Below are 19,620 nucleotides of genomic sequence, written 5' to 3'. Positions count from 1 at the left end.
CATGCTAATGTGTCTGCTTTTCGGTCCACAACAGGCGCCAACCAACAAGAACGTGATTGGAATTTCTTCCAGTTTCGACTCAAGCCCCCCTCAAGTATTGATCTGAATTCTGTTCGCTCGTACAGAACACGCCTTGGACTGTAAAAAAAAAGAAACCCGGTCGATAACGATTGTGTGCCGCGCCCCATACACGCACCAACGGATTGTTTTTACTTTGTAAAGACGTTTGTTGGCCTAAGACGGTTATTGGCGCGCCTGCATCTAGAACAAACAGTAACGCTCTCGCAAGGGGAACACACGCGGCTTGCGACGCAATCCAGCTGGCAACTGTTTGTGGTTGGATTGGAATCCGGGGAGCCTGGAAAGGGTTCTATTAGAAACAGTGTAACGATCCCTCGCCTCGGCGGCAATGTTCGAGCAGTGTTCCAGCCGTGGCCCGGCGTTCTTAATTACCAATTTCGCTAATCGAACGATCAACCAACAATGCGTGTAACCGTCCTGCCGTGAAGCGGCGTGCGATGCATTGTTTCTGCTTCCTGGTTCTTGGCAAATGGCATCCATGCCCCCCCATCCGTCGGCTAACGACGCCTCGTTATGCTTCGATGTTATAATGGGGATGCCAAACAGTGCTCCATGGCCTCCAGAAACGGGGGGGGCAATCTCGCAAAAGTGTCTCATTTGCTGGTTTGCAGCGCGATGGCAAGCGAGAACGGCGCCAGCCTCTGATGCAGGCCAATTTTGCATCGCGAGTGCTAATGCCTGAACCACTTCGCCAACAAGGCCGGCGGAGGGGTGAACAAGCAACCGGCGGCGTTTACGCGGTGGTCTCCGCGGGACGAGGAGATTCAATTAACTAAATTAAATTAAGCAGCGCTTTTTTATTAGTCCCCCCTTTTCTCACTCCATCAGCTTCCTCTCGACGTGCCTTGCGTCCTTCCGAGTTCCAATTCCGATGTTTGCCGATGGCCACAGCGGAAGACCAGCGGGGCGGAAACGATGGTCACCGATGGTATAAATGGCCACGGGCAAACCACAGGTGCGCTGCTGCGCACAAACACATACACTCGTGCGCTTGCAGTTTGCTCAGTTGCCTAACCACCCAGAAGGAGGGTCGGTGGCGCTAGCAACGAGAACTGCCGTGGGAGCTGGAAGCAGCAGAAGAAAGGGTCACCCTCTCTATCTCTCGGTGCCTCACTGTGCCCTCTGCTCTCTGCTGGCTGCGAGTGGGGGTTCCCCTGATGGTGGACCACATCGCCAGAGACCTAATTTAGAAATAACAATAACACCATAAAAGTCACACTGACTGAGCACACGCCATCGGCCCAGGGCACAGACTGCTGGCGCCAGAGACACTGCGTTCGTGCTGATGCGGACCACTAGAGGAACACATTGTGGACCCAGCTTGTCGATCGGCTTGTGCTTGTGGCGACGGCGGAACCGGAACGATTTGCTTCGTTAAACATTTCGAGCTACGCTAAAGTTGAGCCAGAAATTGAAGGATTTATGCTGCCGCTAATCTTACGTCTGATCTGCTTATGCTTCCCACTCGCACATCGCCGAGTTCAATGCCATCGATTGCGAGTGGGCATCGAATTAAAACCCCGTTTACCAGGGACTCTTTCCTCTTCTTCCTCTACGCAATTTGGACCAATGGATGGCGGTTTGACGGCGATCAATTGATGTGCGGTGGGGTTTTTGATTGTTCGGCGAGTGTCCAACCACCGCAGAACCACGAGAGCGATTGCATAACCGTTCCGTTCCTGTACCGATCACATAATATAAATGGCCGCAAGGGCAAAAAAAATGGCAAATTGATCTAGCTCAAATCTCAGCGGTACTCACTAGCCAGATGGCGACACGGTTGCTGGCGGAGTCAAATCGGAGTGTTGATATTTGTCAACAGCGCGCCATGGCGGCATCAGCCAGAATCGGTTATAGACCAATGTTTGTCTACGACGATAATCGTGAGGCGCATCCCAGACTCACCTCACCCGCATTAACAGCGACAGCGGCACCAGCACCAACCGAGTCGGCGAGAGAACTCCGATGGGCCATAAAGCATTGTTTGATCGTAAAGGTTGAAACCACAGGGCCACATGCGGGGCGGAGAGGCTATACCGCAGGGGAAATGAAGTTGTTAGTCGAATCATTCAATGTTGATCGTCGTGATGTCTGCGTGTCTGTCTCTATTCACCGCTTCGCTTCGTTTCTATCTCCAGTCGGCGGCAGTTCTTCCCTAGGTGCTTTTGATTGATGCTTCCATCCGTCTGCGACCTTCAATGTTCCGACGGTGGCTGCCGGTGCCGCTCAATCGATCTCTCTTATCTCTTTCTTCATAATTTCAATTTAATGTTCAACTGCGCCGAGTTGAGCATCGCGTGGCGCTTGGCGTTTGAGTGATTTTTTAAGTGTTTGGATCGTTAATTTAGAAACGATCTTCTCGACTTCACGCGCTCACTGGACCACCGCCAACGGGATCCCCAGGACCCGATAGCCATCGTACTCACCACCGCCATCATCATTATTAGCGGCGCCACGGAGCGCCACCCTTTTGGAGCGTCCGTTTGTCCGGATTTAATGCAATTGGTTCCACGATCTTATCGGCGACGGCCGTGCGACGATGGCGGAGATGTCTCGTTTGTGATTGTGCATGTGGGTCAGGTTTTTTTTTTACCGAGCGGAGGACGAATCGACGAAATCTACCTTTCGGCGCTTTTGGACAGACGAAATGTCGTGGTTTATCGATAGATTTGACGGAGGGTCTAGGCAAATAACGACTTCCAACAGCACAAAGTGGCCGCACCAGTGAGTGAAGACGACGCAACCTGAGCGTGAAATGCGACGCTTGGGCGATACTTCTGACGATGACTTAATTGTTTTCGGTTCAAGGTTTGGCCGCTGTTTGGTGGACAAATATTGTTAAGACCCCGGGCAGTCTCCCTAAAAGAGGCTTCGGGTTGTGCGACTTGAGTGCTGGCTAGAGTTTTTCTACGCATTCGCTGACCAGCATCGTAATCCGTCAAAATGCTGAAATCTCGTAGGTTGTGGCTTTTGATGGGGGGACATCTATGAAGCCAAAGCTCTCGGGATCAATAAAATCCGATAATTTATTGGCTAGCATACATGGAAAACCCTCTAACCGGAGGGGGAGTGCGAGGCGCATGTCCCCGTGTCAGCCGTGAGGTAAAACGGAAGTGGCGCTTCCAGAGTGGCGAGATGAAATCTTTCCAACATCATCGCACGAGTGACAACACATCGAACTATGCCTCTGCCGACCATTCAACCACAGCGCTGGGGTGCTTGGGGTGTTTTCAATGCCAAAGTTAATTATCTTCCCCTTCTCGCGGCGGAGGTCGGCATTTTACGGCCCTTGGGTGGGCGGCGGAAAGGCGTCCGTTACTCCTGCTAGTGCTGCTGCTGCTGCTGCTGCTGCTGCCACTCCTCAGTCCGCCTCCGGCTAGTCGCGGCACAGTTTACCGATAATTATTTGTAAATTTTATATCGTGCCATTTGATGCTAATGATGACGCGCGGACAGTGAGCGATGGCCGCCGGCTAGCTGCATCGGACAATACACACTCACGTGCGGGGGGAGGTATACGCCCGGTACGGATTGAGCCGGATGTAAGCTACTGCCGTCAGTCCTCCCCCCCCCCCCTTTAAACGGTTTGACTACGCCACTCACACGCTTACACCTACAGATCATCTGCGCGAGGGTGCATCTGTGATCAGCGGCCGTGCGCGGCGGCGTGGGGAGTTGACGCAAACGCCACTCGAATGCGGATCGAAATGGAGAGTGAATCGAGGTGGCGTTAGATGTTGTGATGGATTGTGATTATGGTTTACTAGAAGAAGGCAATGATTATTTGGGAAAAAAACTATCTTTAAATGGCATCTGTCAATATTGATTACTATAAATAATTTGTATTTGAAGATATATTTAAGAAAAAATATTGATTTAATTATTCGTTATATTTGGAATTTTAGATGCAGTTAATTGGACGAAGAGAACGTCATAGATTAAAATTGAGATAGGGCAACGGTATCGACATTAAAAATTGCTGAAACACCGACTTAGGCTGCAATGGTTCACCTCAGCGATTAGTAAGTAACTAAGTAGATTAGAATTTCTCATTCTTTGGATCACAACTATCACAGTTATCACATGTCAAATCGATTAAAACCGCTTCACTGACCCACTTGGAGCGGATTCAACCGATCCCTACGCGTTACCCAAAGATCAGGGTTACTAGGACTTTCAGCATCATTTATGCCACCATAAAACACTTTCCATCACGTGTTGATTGATCCAGACACTTTTTCATGAATTCCTTTCATCGCGATCGCAATCACGGCCGCGACCGACCTGCTCCGGACAAATGTCTCTTTTTGCAATTGCATCTTATCCGTCCGTTCACACTCCACCACCAGCATCGCACGCTGTGTATAACCTCAATTAGCCTCTGGCAGCATCTCGTTACGTATTCTGCTGTGCCCATACAGTGTGTGCCTTTACCGATCCGTGTGGATGGGGCAGTGAGCAGAGAACGCCTTTTTCCAACACGTTCTACGCATCGGATCGGATCGCGGAGGCGCGATCTAAACGATCACCGGTCGCAACACCGTCGTCTTCGTCGACAGAGCGCCATCGTCGCCGTCGCCGGGTGATTTATTGTTGATCGACCATTTGTTCAGAGTGTGCGAGTGCGCCCGCGCACACACCCGGATCGATCCGGCCTTCACGGTCGACAATACGACGATGCATAGGTCGTGCACTTGCCACCTACCAGCCGATGGCTTCGAGTGATGATGGTTGAAGGAGAAGAAACTGGTGGCTTATGCTTGCAATATAGAAACCCCATGCCACAGACTGTCCCTTTGGCGGGATTGTGTTCCTTTGGGCAGATTTTTTCGTGACCTCAGCAATGGTCGTCGGTATCGTCTCCGAGGTGTGACCGCGAAAAGGCGATCAACGCGCGAGTCAGCCCACGGTGCGCGTCGGCGCGCACTATTTATGGATGTATTTGATTTACATTCTGCACCGGTATTAGGGTCAATGGCGAGATGCTGCCTGGCGCCGCGCTCTAGCTAGCGGAGCAAGCGGAATACACTCGAGGTCGCCCTCGAGGGAAAGATACCTCCTCTTGGAGCATAATTCATTCGCGCAAAAAAGAAGCGTTGCCAATTCGTACCGAGCAGCCGGTACTGCTTGGGGTTTTGCTTCATTTCCATCTATCAACCAACTGGGACACTGTTGCACTTCCTCCGTTTCCCGGTGTCCTCCCCTAGCAAACCTTGCAAGGCCGTAATGTGCAAGCAACCGTAAGCCTCTGCCGGTTGGCGCCAACTTTGCAAACGACCGCAGCAACAGTGCAGTGGAAGAGCGACTTCTGTTCTGAGCCAAAAAAAAACCCTCGCAACTGACCTCCTCAACTTGCCATTTTGGGGTCGGTGCCGAAACTGTTCGGTGTAGCCTCTACGGGCTAGTGCCAATCAGCGAGGGCTACCTTCCCTCGCGGACGCCAAGAAAGACGCTTTTTCGAGACCATCTGCCCCGTGGAGCGGGGTTTTTGGTGGTTCGTTACGCTGCTGTAATTTCAATTATGCGGCTCTTAATCTGCCAGAGTTTTTATCCCATTTCGGTGTACTCCATCCACCATTAGATGGCTTATGGCTTCTTGTTTTATGTGCTAGCCGAGGACAGTCCGTTTTTTGTGTGTCTACTACTGCTGCTGGTGCTGGAGAAGGATTTACGTGGTGTGACTTTTTGCAAAACCGATTCGGTTGACCGAGATTTGCGCACAACTTTGTCGCACAGACAGCAGATGCACAGACTGGTTGGCGTCCTCTCGCCGGGGGTTACATGCCTCAGTGAAAGGGAGTGAAGCGCGTGATTTATGAACGTTTTGCATTTTGTGATCCATCAGACCCTCTGCTCGGGGTGCTGCGGACTTCTGCGAAGCGTTGGCCCCCGTCTGTTCGATCAGAGGTGGAGGCCTTGTTGCGTTCTGCATAGCTTTCGCCACTTCGAACTTCCGACGCCACTGAGATGACTAGCGAAACGTGTATAACTCTCCGAATTGAATATTTGTTTTTTATCCATCTGATAGAGTCCAATTTGAGGCCAGTAGGACAATGTTTTGCATATACTCTGATGTGTTGAATCTCCGTATCCGCAATCTCACTTTCAGTAGTTGAAACTCATTTCTAGTAGTTTCAATGTACAAAAAATGAAGTGGAAGCTCTTGCTGTCTTCTTGTCATCGGTAAATCGATGCCAGTAATCGACGCTAGCAAGACGTCAAACAGTGTACCGTACGTGGCGCTATTGTTTCGCTTCTTTTCCAACAAAGCTAATCGCTTCCCAGCCCTCGTCAGGTCGCGATCGTCGTCTCGTTCGACTGGAACCGGGGTTTTGCCGTTTCCGGCAAATCAATTATCCGGAGAGGGCTGTGTGTAAGGGAACAGTTTGTTGTGGCTGACCATCGTTTCGTCTCCCTATTGTATCGCAAGCCAACGAGCATTAAGGATTAGAACACCGTGCACACTCCTCGGTGCTTCGATGGCTCGTTGTGGTGTGTGGCGCCAATGGCTCGTTGGTCGTTGTCGCCATCGCTGTCGCCATCGTGGTCGTCCGCGCTCGGTGGCGATAAAAGTGGCTCCATCTCCAGTGCTGCTGATACGCAGTTGCTGAACGTGACGAGACGGGAAAATCATTATCACACATTGTTTCACGGTGCACCACCTCGGATGTGCTCGACCAGCGGTGCTTTTCTCTCTGTCTCTCTCTCTCTCGATGTCTCTCGAAGGTATGTCCATACTACTCGAGGCTCGTTAGCCTCGCTACAGCACACAACTCTCGATGGAGGTCCCCTGGTTTAACGATTCAGACTGAATGGAGTCATGGATTCATTTCAAATGCCGCCGAGGGCGATTGAATTGTGCAAATACTACTTGAATGGATGCGAAGGATACGCGGAGAATGCCTGGGTTTTGTATCAATGCATTGCGGTGGTTGGGATAAGACAGTACTGTTAACGCTATTTATCAAGTTCTCGTGAATTCTGGGAAAAGACCACACTGCGCACACGCACACTCTGTACGGAAACGTGATTTATGCTGATGGCACTTCCATGCTGTGTTACAGGAGGAGTGCTTAACGGAGCCACTAGAGAACATTGTAGTGAATGTCGCCCTCGTAGTATTTTGTGAGCGGATTGATAAGATATTGCGATGGTGGCGGAAATTCTATTCCAGTCTCTTTCTTGGTGTATTCTGGATAAATCAATTAAAGAAAGCAGAGGCGAAAGAACTGTTAAAGTTTAAAACCTCTATAATAAAATAAAAAAAAAAATTAAAGAAAGTATTTAAAAAAGGAATGCACGCCCAAGACGGATTCTCGAGGAAGGTCCACTACATTCTACATCACGCACGAAGCATCATAAATACTGTAATGCCCCTGCCAGACATTTGTTAATTGTGATGTGGTTAACAAATGGGATTCCATTCGTTTGCCTCTCGCCTTTCCAGCCGGCCGGCCTGGCATAAATTAATTAATTACACTCATAAGCTTGCCGGAGAGTTGCTCGTTGTACCAGATCCCCTCGTTTTCTTTTTCTGCTACCACTGCGACCTCACTCCGCCCCCATGAATTCCCTTTTGGGAGTTTAAAATTGAAAAAAAAACCCGACAAAATTTGCGTATCGTGCACCCGCTAGCTCGTGGGCATAGGCAGCATAACGACGATGTTTTGACGGGTTTAGGAGTCACCTCGACACGCCCGTTGGTCGTGCGAGCACACGGACATTCATCACATTGGAGATGGAAACTCCCGGTAAATTATTATCGTGATCTGCTGGTGGGCTAGATGTTATTAATGACTTCCGCTCGGTTCACTCACACCAACTGCTGCCCTGGTCAGTTCGCTTCGTCGTCAGAAACCATTGTGGTGTCGGACCAAAAATGCAAAACTGGTTTAACGGTAGGCCACACTGCAACCACTACCCACAGGGTGAGGTGAGGTCCGAGGGGTTTTCATTCAAATACGCGAACGCATTTCATGCGTCTAGACCCGGGGCCGCAGAGGATAAGCATCAAAACCAGCCCCATTGATGTTGATCTCGTTTCACATAGCGATCACACCGATGATGCCGGGCATGCAAATGAGCCGGACAATCTATGGCCCGCTATCGCGCTAGAGATATAGGAAATGAATTTCGATCGATGGACATGTTTTATAGCTTTTGAGCCGGAGGGTGATTTATGGGAAGTCATCAAACGGGCTGTGTGGCCCGTCGCTTATCGCGTAAAAGTAAAAGCCCTTTAAGCTCGATCGTTGATAAGGAGATGGTGACCGAACGCGTTCGCGATAGGTATTTGCGGTCCGCAGGAAAGGTCAAGGGGATGATAATTTATTGTTTAAAAACGGACGGGCACAAAACAAAAATCAAAAATAAAACTGAAACAATCATGGAGCAGATCAGCAGCATCATTCGTTCGTCGGTTTTTTTTTTGCCGAATCTCCGATCGCTTGATCGCTACAAAACGATGCAAAGTAGAACTCAGGATGCTCATAAAATCGTGGCTCGCTGCGGTATGTTTTAATGTGCATTTTTGAATAAATTAAATTTCCCACTCGCTGCTCCACCTGGGTGGCATCGCATCACTCTGTAGCTGTTCTGAGTCAGCCCAAAAATCGTGCTGATGCTGTTTGGTAGGTTGACCTGTGTGTGAAGGATGTTACGTTACGTTTCCGTTCACCAGCCTTGTACATTCTCTATAAAATGCTTAATTTATGCTCCTTTCTTGCCACCCAAATGGATGCCCAATCAAAAAATGCGATCCATCCCGTCTTAAGCATCGTCGACGGCCACCGTCTAAATGGTGTTGACGAAAAATGACATTAACGGTAACCGATACCGCTCGTCATCAGTATGTCCTTGCTCGTCAAATGGTCCACGACCCGATCCCGCAACTAAACCAAACAAGCCGACGGCGGTGGGACGGTGGTTGTTCTTTTACATTTCAGGGTAACTTTACAATGTACACAGGGCGCCAGTTGCGCGGTTTATGGGCGGTTCCGCTTGTGGCGCGGTGGAAGACCTCAGACACTGGTGTCGTCAAATGTCGAAGTAATAGTATTTCGTCCTTTTTGCACGGTTTCACTTGAAACCTGTGCCGAGACGCTTGTGCACTTGCCATTTTCGTGGGGTCCGGGGACTTCCGTTCATCGTCAGCCAGCTATTACTTCTAGGAAGAAGAGCACCAACGCCAACAGTGCCAGCCCGCATTGTAATGGGAGATGTTAAACAGAGCAGTTCGACAGTCAGTTTCTGGTTTCTGGTTAGGTGACCTGGTTAGAGGCGAGCATTAGCTGGTCCTTCGTCCTGTGTGTTTGTGTGTCGCTTCGCTGGCGCCACAATGCCTTTACCAATACGGAACGATGGCGGCGGTGGCGCTGGTGGCGACGAACCGATTTCGTGCGAAACACATACAGAGAGGCGCTCGCTTTTCTTTCGCTTTTCATTCCCCATTTTCCACGTGCGTTTGTGTGTGCTTTGTTGTCGCATCGATACACACAGCACGGTTCGTGGTCCTCCTGCTCTCCGACCAGCAAGTTCTGCAGCAACAGCAGCAGCAGCAGCAGCAGCAGTGGAGAAGCAGCAATAGCAGCGCCACAGTTTGAAGCTGCTATTTTTGTGCAGAAAAATGGACGGGGGGGGGGGGGGGACCACGCTCACCGAAAAGGTTGCGATGAACTTCGTGCAATCATAAAATAGAACAAAACGGGAAGTGAAAAACAACCTGCGGCAGCTGGCCGGTTGGTGGCTTATCGGCTCAGGGTTCGCTCAGCAAAACATGCAAGAACCATTTTCATTCGCTATTCGCCGTTTTTTCTTTGTCGAGGGTGTTTTCTGTAAAATCTAATTTCAATTCACGCTCGGCTCCGTAAGTGACATTGACATTTCTCGACCGCTTAGTCACGAGATTCTTGGCCTAGATGGGGAGGATTGGCAATAAAGCAATCCAACCGAAACAAAGTAATGCCGGATTAGGATCGGAAATCAATCACAGCATCTGATAAGAAGCGGTGCACACACGCGGAATGGCGACGATATTGCATGAATGGGCCCAACACTTTCATTCAGTGAAGAGCTCTCGAAGCGAGCAATCGAAGTATTTTTTCCACGAAGCACTAGGGGACCCCATCGTGTCATCGATGCATCGAGGGCACAGAGGGTGTGGTGCCGTGGAGACAAGAGCTAGATAATTCGCAAGAAATGGACCTCGAGGGGGGAGTGTCAACCGGCCACTTCAGAAAGGGAACTTGGCGTCGCCGGAAACACTCCTCTCAGCCAAGGGGTGCGCAACGCACGGCAACCGACGCAAAACGTGTCTGAGTAGGCGTTTGTGACTCGATGTTTGTGGTGCGGGGGGGTCGTGTATGTGGATGCGCTTATGCAATTTGATGCGTGTTATGAGAGCATTGCAGGGAGGCAGAGTGCGGGAGGATTGGCGAACAGTAAGGTGCCGTGAGGGCGATGGCACACATTTTAACTGATGGAAATAAATATTGCCCCTCCTCATATGTGACCAGCCCCAGTTCAGGCCTAGCATCTCACCATCTCATAACATCTGTTTGAAGTCTGCGCCTGCTACTCGGACTCTGACGGTCGCAGTAAGCGGCGTGCAGTAGAACAGAAGTTGGAGCGTGACATCCGGACGCAGGAGGAGTACACGAGAAGGGAAGGGGGGCAGCGAACGAGAGAACGTCACAAGTAGCCGCCCAAAGTGACGTTTACGATAGAATTGCGCCGAATGGGCCCCCCCGGGGCGGTGGGGTCCGGTGCGACAAACGGTGGTTAATGTGGCACATCGATGTTAATTTGCATTTTACTGTGTAAATGGCCGCGCGCGTCGCCAAGTTGTACAATGTGCGCACCACGTCTGCGTTTGTATCCGGGGACGGTGGCAACGGGACGGACGGAGGCTAACGGATTCACCAAATCGATCACGGGCGCAAAATGCATCTGCAAATGTGGCCGACGGTGCGCGTTGATAGATTGCATAAACATACCTCCGAGGCTCCAAGGTGGTTCTGAGCGGATTGCGCGCGAACGACGTGCAAGGAATGGGAAAAGGCCCCCCCCACCGAGATTGGATTGCTAGTTTCTAGAAAAAACCTTTTGTCCGAAGGCCGCCATTTAAATTGTTGATAGAAATCTTTAAACAACAGAGCGGCTCCTCCTGAGATCCTGGATGGTGTACGTGACAAGTTGCACGACTTTTTGGTGCACTTATCAGCACTCAGCCACGCAAGTTGCGTTCTGATGGTCAGGCCGCAAGTTCGTTAATTAATTTCTTCGTAGCGTGATTGGGCCAGGGATCCTGGGGGCCGCCGAGGTCGAGACGCTTTGGCGGCATGCCTTGAACTTTTGGCGAATAATCTTCTATTTACGATTGCTTAATCGGTGCGAGGTTCTGACGCTTGGTCGGCCCCCCCGTTATCAACTCAAGAATGTGCGAAGAATCTTTACAGCTACCACTCGGCGTGAATAATCTCTCTTTCTCTCTGGCTCTCTTTCCTTTCTCTTCATTAACGTTGACTTACGCAAATTCAAACCAAAGTTGAGGTAATTTGGCGCATAAGCAACAAACCACTTGATGAGGTAGCACTGCCGGCCGTCGACTGTGTCAAACGATGAAAGCAGGAATGCATGGACCATCTAACTTTGCTGTCTAACGAGATCACGTCCCCTCGGTGCTTGCGCGATAAGTCGACGGTCGTCCGTCGTCGTTACGGGAGGAGGACACGCACGGTGCGCGCGACGTGAGGTGGCCGGTTTTTGCTGATGCCAATCTTGTCGTCCACGTCTTGGCCGAGCGAGACGACGGTGTGTCTAGCGTTAGTGCAACATAGTTGCTCTAATGTGCTGCCCACTACAAATGGTCTCGCACACACACCCCACCCTGCCCGCTGGTACATGATTTTAATAATCCACTTCATTGCGAGACTCCGGACCGACGACCGGACGGGCATTGTCTTGTTTTATTTGCTTTGTCAGGACTCGCAGCCCGCTGCGCTGGGATTTGAGGTTTGCTCCATTGATCTAGCAGCCAAAACAGAACCATAATCAATCAGCTGGTAGGTATGAGGGAAATATGGCTGACAGCGGGATTAGATTGACTCGTGCGCGGAATCGTCCGGCGGAATGGAGCGGAATGTGTTTGCTATTTGAGGGAGTGTCAGGGTCCTGTTCTGTGATTTATACTCACTCGCACGATCGCACGCACTCGCACATGGAAGAGATGTGAATGCAAAGTACAAATTGAATGTTGTTTGACAGCCTCCAAAGCAAACCCCCATGGTCCATTGCTCTCACATGTCACTAGCCGACGGGGGAAAGGGAACAGAACACGCGCACACGTTTATCAGCAGCATACGATCAGCAGAGGCAGTGGTAGCAGCCACGTTGATCATAAATTCCATATTCATTGTTTTCGATAACCGACTCTGGTGGGATATCTGGCCACGAAATGCCCGGCAGTTTATATCCTCCCAACAAACACCCATAGCGCACCATCACTCTGCCTGCCAGTCTGTCTGTCTGTCTGTCTGTCGACCTCTTTCAGAAGCTCAAGTGCTAATCTATCAGACACGATCTTGCACCGATCGGGCAGAGGCAAATGAGAGGGGCCTGGTGAAGGAGATCCCCTTCCCACATACATGCACACAAGTTTTACGTTCTTGAATCGCAAACACCACCACAGTCCACACGCAACAGCCGCCAACCTAATTTGATTTGATCGAGTACCCGGAGCACACCCCCGGGCGGCGGGGGCGGAGAGGGTGAAAGAAAAGGATTGTGTGGTGAGAGCTATCGCGGGTGCTATCGGTCCACGAGGGGGTGGTAGTGGTTGGTGGCCAGGCATGGCGAGAATGCTAATAGAAACTGTTTCTCCTGCTGCTCTTCTGTGGCTACTACTGCTCTCCAGGGGGGGGGGGGGGGGGGGAAGGGGGTGCCGAGAAAATCAGCTTGGCCCATCAAAAACCATACGTGGTGGCGCGTAGGCGCGAGCTGTGTGTGGCGTGTATGGCGAAATGTGGCCGACCCTAACCGCTAGCGAAGATCGCCTGGTGTGTTGGTGTCGCGTCTCTCATTGGGCGTGCTCCGGCTCATTCACCATCTCGCCAGATTGATCGTCGATCATTCGGCCTTTCGTCGATTATTAAAACTCGTTTCAGCATTTTTCGCTCTGCCTTCTCTGATGTACAAAGTAAGGGCGCGTTTTTAGTTGAGAAAAGAAGTGGCTAGCGCACAAAAACTAACCATCTGCAACGATAGATCACAGCTTATCACGTCTCGATCTTGCATTTGTCTCGAAATTGCTCGATCACGATCTCGCTCGGTCACATACGCTGTCAGCATGACAGCTGAGTGGCTAATATGATTCTAATAATGTTCATCGTAGTAGGCGTATGTGTGCAACCATCTTTGCCGTAAGGCCACTGTTGCAGTTGAGGGTCACTGGTTGTGATTGTTACAAATATGAATTAGATTGATGGCGATCTCGCCACGGACGGGTCTATCTCGCTTCTCGGGTTGCGCTTCTTGTTGACCTATGCAATTCCACGGTACGGGAACAGACTGACTGTGTTGGACGATATCTAGTTGCACTAGAATCGACCAGTAGAGGTGTTAAAGTATCGCCCCCAAAAAAACCCAGACATTGTGGCGTATATTGTTGGCGATCACCAGCTAACGCACGATCCCTGGACTAAAGAAGGTCGTTTCGCACTCACGCGGCATTCAATGCTGCATCGCACAGGTCGAAGGTTAACGCCATGCAAAAGTGTGCCGATTTCTACCGCAACTCCGACAACGACGAAGACGAAGTCAACGGCGCCGAGTGCTGCACGCAACTCCCGCTCGACCCATAAAGCCTGCCACTCCCAGCATCAGCATCGGCAGCAGCATATGACCGGGCTCGTAATTTGTGCGCCACTTGATGCCACATTATCTGCACAGCTCTTCCACGCAGCAGCAGCAGCAGTTTGCTGAGAAGAGAGCGAATTTTTGCGGCGAAAAGAAGATTACCGTCTGACCGCGCCGAGGCGCATCCCAAATCGAATTGAGCACGCCGACGCCCGGCAAGTGAAAGGGTGGGTCTGATGAAAGAGAAGGGGGAGGAACAACAAGACAAGCAGAAGCTGATGTCCCGCTCTCTTCGCATCCCATAAAGTTTGATACTTTATGTGCCATTTTCCCTGCAACCCCAGTTGGCATCCCTCCAGCAACTCCAGGCCCCCATTCAGCCCGGGGAAGACCACCTACAACCACCAGGCCTGTTTGTAATCGCACCCCCGGTCGGGGATCACTGTGTGCTTTGCGAAACCTGCGCCTGGAACTCGATAGGCCGAACAGATGGTAGTGGCGACCGCCATCGTCGCCGTCGTCGTCGTAGTTGTCGGATTGCAGGAAGTTCTCACTTGGACGCACCGCACCACACCATGGCAAGAGGCGAAGATGCGTTTTATTAATATGATTTTAATTCCAACACCGGCCCCGGTTGGGCTAGTTTCGCGCATCCGGGTAAGCGCCTCGCTGCCATTTTGTGCTCACAGCGCGCATCGCATCGCATCGCCACGGCTCCCACTCTCGCCTTGAGCATCGCGTATGTGTTTCCACACCAGAAGATGCAAATTTATGCAATTCATTTAGTACGCACCTCGTCCCCTTCCTTCCCTTGTTCTCTCGCTCTCTCTCTCTCTCCTCCCTGGGCCACTCTGGAGTCATTGCGGGATCACTTACTGTGGGCCTAATGGTGGTCAGTGCCAACCCTGCCGGCGCGAAATAGATGAATTAAGCTAATGAACGAGACGAGCCACTCCATGCTGTTCGGCGTGAACAATGTAGACGACGAGCGTTCAGGATTCCATACGCGCGCGCGCGCGGGTGGGCGAAGCGATAACATTAATTTTTGCATCGAGATCCCCCCTCTACCCCGGTTAACAGTTCGCAAACGCAACGCACAGCAAAGTAAGGATTACACTGTAAGCGCGAGCACGTGATTGGATGGCGATGATGCGATGTGATCAGTTACCGATGTGTCATTTAGGGGGTTTATGTTTTTTGCCAGATGAAACTGTTACACTTTTGAGTGCGATAGGCACAATTTAGCGTTACTCATGCGAAATATTAAGCAAAAATCTTAGGAAGCAACAAAAAAATGGAAAAAGGTTTCACAAAACGTATTACTTAGTAACCATAACCTCAAACGGCCATTTGATAGCTGTCACTGGTTGAGAGTAGCGTTCGGGTTGAGAATGATAAATTGCTCCACCACGCAGCTGAATCTAGAAGGCTGCGAATGCATCATAAATTAGGATCAATCGCCGTTCGGCAAGAGCACGAAAAGACCAGCTGAATGATAGCAATAGCCGTAAATATGGCGACTTCGTGCAAATTGCAATGGAATTAGGCAAACCGGCCGGCCTACACAACAGCGGCCAACCTGATTCAGGACCCCAGGAACGCTTTCCTATCCGTTCGCCTGATGGTGTCGTTCCTTTTTCGTTTTCTCCCCAAAAAAAAAAAAATCACAACCTTACATTTTGCCAAACGATCTTGCTCTCGCTTATGTTGATCTTATGCCCAGTCATTCCGCACCACTCCACCACTACACTCAACAAGTGGGCCTGGGCCGGTGGCGTTCCGGATGGCTTATTGTGTCTTACAAAGTAAAATTAATTATCCTTCGTGTCCGCTTCATTCGTGCCATAAATCTGGAGGAGGTGAGTTTGTTGAGGCACCCAAGAAGGGCGCAAGAAGGAGGATGGACCCAGGACCAGCACCAGTACCAGGGCGAGTTTCTTACAAGTGTTTTTTTTAATTCGTTTTCGGTTCAGCACTTGGTTTATCTTTTGGCTGTGGACGGGTTTTGTTGTTTTATTGATTCGCCGTTCTCTTAATCCATCGCGATCCGCTGTTCCGGATCACTAAGGTCACCAGTTTCGGCCACCAGTTCATGCTGCAACTCATGATGCAGACCGATGGTATTTTGTGCAAGCCGAAGAGAACAAAATCAAAACCATGAAACACTTACACCACCTACGCCTGCGAAGGCGTTATATCCTTTCGCAAAAGGTTGCCGAAAGGTATATAATGGCATCCCGGAAAGGCAACCATTCACTGCCAAACGGTCCGTAACGCGCCCCTTCGGTCGAGCGGCGAGCTTCTTGCCAACAAACTGCTAGACGAGGATTTTCTCTCCCCGCGTCTCCGTAGTGGTTTCCGGGAATTTTCAGAAATTTTTCGTATAATCGCCGTGTGGCGGGCACCTCCACCGCGCGCGTTCCACCACCCATGGTCCGTTGATGGAACAACATCACGCAATTGGACCATTTCCAATGAGCTATAATTTTGTATTTGTTTCTCGCACCACGGTATCGGCCGGACCACTCAAAAGTGGCCAACCCTTTACCCCTGGTGTTGCTCCTTGCGCTCCGACTCCGGGCAGTTAGCCAAGCCGCTCCGAGGTGATGTCTCTTTTGACCTCTGTGCCTCTCGAGAGGGAAAAAGGAATCCTCGAATGGGCAGAAATCATCATAAAACCTTCTTCGAATAAGTGCGCTGCTGCCAAAAACATGCAACAACTGGCCGTACCGTTGGATGCGATTCCCGGACGATCGGCAATCTTTGCAGTCGATTTGCGATAAAGTGTTGGAAAGATTCAGGAAATGTAGCAAATTATCACCTGTTGTGGTGGTGGTGCCACTGTTGATGCTGCTCGTCGGCTTGTGCTGGTACGCTGGTGACGGTCACGATCAGTTTCTGTTCACAATTATCGGCTGCGACACTCCAACCAACCAGCCAACTGTTGCCGACTGCACTGGCACTGAGTACTGAGGCTTGAGCGAATCCCGACGGTAAACTCGAATCCCTTTTTCGAGGGAGGGTTTTTCTTTTAGATAATAAACGATCACCACCTTTGATCAGCAATATTTTAGGAAATATTTTCCACCAAACGACACGATTTTCCACACTTTCTTTCCCTTCGTATTAGGCACCCTGTGGTCGCGTATGTATATGTGTGTGCATGTATGTATGTATGTATGTTGATAACACTTACACTTTACATTAACCCTCGCACACTGCTCGTTACTTGAGAGCTAACGGTGTTGTCGTCGGTCGGCACACTCACTAGACCGCACTAGATCGCGCACTTGCTGCACAGACACAGACACGTACGCACGGAAACTACTTGGCTGGGTCTGAGGAGGGCACCGCACCCCACTGTACGGGCCCGATGCTCCCGTCGGACGTCCGGCTTTTCCGCTGTTGCTGATGGCCAGCAATAACACCGGGAGTGAGCACCACTTTTCACCCTTAGCTGCAAATTGCTAAAATGTGAGTGAGAGAGAGGAATAAGAGCAATGGAACCAGTGAAGGAAGCGGAAACAAAATGAAATTCAAGGAAGGAATGCGCTGGAAAGCGGAAATGGTTCCTCTCGGTAGTAGTCTCGGCCCGGGGTGCACTTTCCTTCGATGACCCGGCAGTTTTCCACCGTCGTGGCGTTCGCCGACGTCCTAGCACAACCACCTAGACGGGCGAGACCGACAACAAAAAAAAAGGGGGTAGACGAACACGAACTAAAGGGAAGAGGAGGTGCGCGGAAAGCGCCGATGTGGCGCCGGTCAGTCCAGAAAATCGAACGGCGACCGGCGACCGGCAACGGCAAAGCGAGCAGGCCCCGCATGGAGCAGCAGTAACTTCGGCTGTTTCTAACGACGGCAACGGGCACGACCGCCCTACTAGCGCCACTGTGCTGCTAGTGTGCTGGTGTGCGATTCGTCGGAAAATCATCGGGTATCGGTTCGCGAGCGGCTGGAAAAGCGTCCATATAGCCGGGTGGTGGCCGGAAGTGTGCTGTTGCTGTGCTGCTGCTGTGCAGTACTGTTCGATTTTCATTTTTCACGATCACGATCACAACGATGCACGGTCACGAATACGAGCAACCGTGTTGTACACACGCTGATGGTGTCGCAATGCTGGTGCTAGACAGTGGAGTTTTCCCCCATTTTCCACATCCACGGGGATTCCGATCGATGCAGATTGTCTCGATTCGATCAGGATTCCTTTTTTTACATCACCTCAGGCAGTTTTTTGGAACGATTAAAATGGTTAATATCCACTTTTGTTACTTTTAATGTTGAATTAATTATTATTAATATTGAAAACTAATACACTTGAACATGAGATGCAACTAAAACATTACACTTTGCAACATAAATGGAAGAAACTATTTGTGAGCAATGAAGAAAGTATTTTCTAATGTTTCCACGATTCCTTTATCAAACAGCGTCCTTTCTATAGCGGTGCCTGTATCAATGAAAACGATAACAACACACGAGCATACACCACAAAATTCCTAGAGCACATTGCAGACGATTCACTTTGCTAGTCACTGGTGCTACACGTTTCGTTACAATGTTTCACTACCGGCTTCTATGATTGTGCATAATATTGATAATTGTATTTGTGTGTTTTTTTCTATTTTCCCACACCTCACTGCCGCCTTGCTTGCTTTTTTTCCAATTTGTTTCTTATGAATTAACAACATTATTTTTCAATTTCACATAACTAGCGCCTTTTGCGCGATAAGAGCACAGATCAGATTTGCACTCTTCGCCGATTTGCGTTGCAACGGCTTTAACCGACAGTCACCCCCGGTCGTGGTGAAATGTTTATTTTTCACGAACGAAAAACAACACTTCGTCGTCCTGCCGCTCCTGCTGCTTTGGTCGCGGTTTTTCCTCCCGCTTTCTGTTCCCTGTGTTCTTCTCGTGATAGTTTAAACGACCGCCGGCAATTCGCTTGTGCAACCGGGAAAGTGTTTGATTTTGGGGGCATCTTTTGCGTGAGGGAGGTGTCGCCTAATGTTGCCCCGTGTCTCATTCCTGTCTCTGCCCACCTGTCGCCAGCTGCCGCTGCTGCTGCTGCTTCTTGTGCCGTATCCTGGCCGCTCAGTGGTGGTGTAGGTTTTCTTCTCCGGCTTCGATCCACCGGCACCGTGAGCGAAGGATGCGTAGCTCGCGTAATGCTGTCGTGCGTAGCACTAAGGGTAGTAGCTGTTGTAGTACTAGTAGCAGGATGGTGGAGGCCGCGTGTTGCGCGTTGCCACATTCGCGGAAAATGCGGGGAAACGTTGGCGTCCGTTTGTGAATTCGCGCGACTAACTCGCGTACCGGTCATGTGCGGTCCGTTCCGTGTGCGATTGTAAACTCAAATGTCGTCGGCCGAGTGCTCGCGGGAACCCGTTTGTCGTGTTCGCAGACCAACCGATCGACCGAACACGATTCGGGGTTTTCGAAACGTCGCACGCTGTGAGTGCTTGCTCCCCGCCAGTAGAACGACCGAACGGTGGAGGCGCATGCCACGGTTGGCATCTTGGCAGTGGCCGCCGCATCGTGGGTCTGGTGAGCTCCACGAGTCGCACTCTTCGGAGCACTCGGGCACCTGCGGCATGTGTTCTCGGGGGGGTCTAAAAATAGCTCTCCCCATTGGCATCATCGTGGAACCAGCATAACGTCATCCTGCACCCTGATTGGTGCCCGACG

The 19,620-nt window shown here is 50.6% G+C and overlaps 1 protein-coding gene across 3 annotated transcripts in view; it reads right to left on the bottom strand.

Annotated features, from left to right (window-relative positions):
* Positions 1 to 19,270, bottom strand: part of LOC126577924 (activating transcription factor 3-like) — a 55,830-nt gene extending 36,560 nt beyond the window's left edge. Inside the window, exons 1-2 of one of the 3 annotated variants that reach the window (XM_050239993.1) lie at positions 18,975 to 19,270; positions 16,757 to 17,402 (exon numbers count right to left, since the gene is read on the bottom strand). The gene's annotated coding sequence lies outside the window, so the exon portion shown is untranslated. The remainder of the gene's footprint in view (positions 1 to 16,756; positions 17,403 to 18,974) is intronic. The other 2 variants (XM_050240004.1, XM_050240013.1) reach the window with 2 other exon arrangements.
* Between the last annotated feature and the right edge of the window lie 350 nt (positions 19,271 to 19,620).

Source organism: Anopheles aquasalis, chromosome 2, assembly GCF_943734665.1.
Source record: "Anopheles aquasalis chromosome 2, idAnoAquaMG_Q_19, whole genome shotgun sequence".
In the NCBI taxonomy this organism is placed as follows: Eukaryota; Metazoa; Arthropoda; class Insecta; order Diptera; family Culicidae; genus Anopheles; species Anopheles aquasalis.
Note: the sequence above shows the minus strand (reverse complement) of the source record. Positions and strands in the feature narration are given on the sequence as shown.